The following is a 493-nucleotide window of genomic DNA, read 5'->3' as shown; positions in this document are numbered from 1 at the left end:
CCTGTGGGATCGACCTCACTCCCGTGAGTTTTATTACTTGATGCGACCCGGTACACTTGCCGGTGAGTTTTGTGTTGGATCGTTTTCCGCACATCAGGCGTCACCGTTGTCAATGGCTACATCCTATCCTCTCAGTGAAAAAGGTCCAAATGCTCTGTCACGGCACGGCTAATCATTTGTCGGTTCTCAATCATGTCGGAATAGAATCCAGTGATTCTTTTGTGTCTGTCACTAACGCCCCACAATCGCGAGTTTGAAGTTCGTCACAGTCATTCAATCCTTGAATCCTACTCAGAATACCACAGACAAGGTTTAGACCTTCCGGATTCTCTTGAATGCTGCCATCAATTCTAGCTTATACCACGAAGATTCTGATTAAGGAACCCAAGAGATATCCACTCAAGCCTTGTTTGCATGTAGAACGGAAGTGGTTGTCAGGCACGCGTTCATAAGTGAGAATGATGATGAGCGTCACATAATCATCACATTCATC

This window comes from Arachis duranensis, chromosome 3, assembly GCF_000817695.3.
Source record: "Arachis duranensis cultivar V14167 chromosome 3, aradu.V14167.gnm2.J7QH, whole genome shotgun sequence".
In the NCBI taxonomy this organism is placed as follows: domain Eukaryota; kingdom Viridiplantae; phylum Streptophyta; class Magnoliopsida; order Fabales; family Fabaceae; genus Arachis; species Arachis duranensis.
This window is presented reverse-complemented; position numbering follows the sequence as displayed.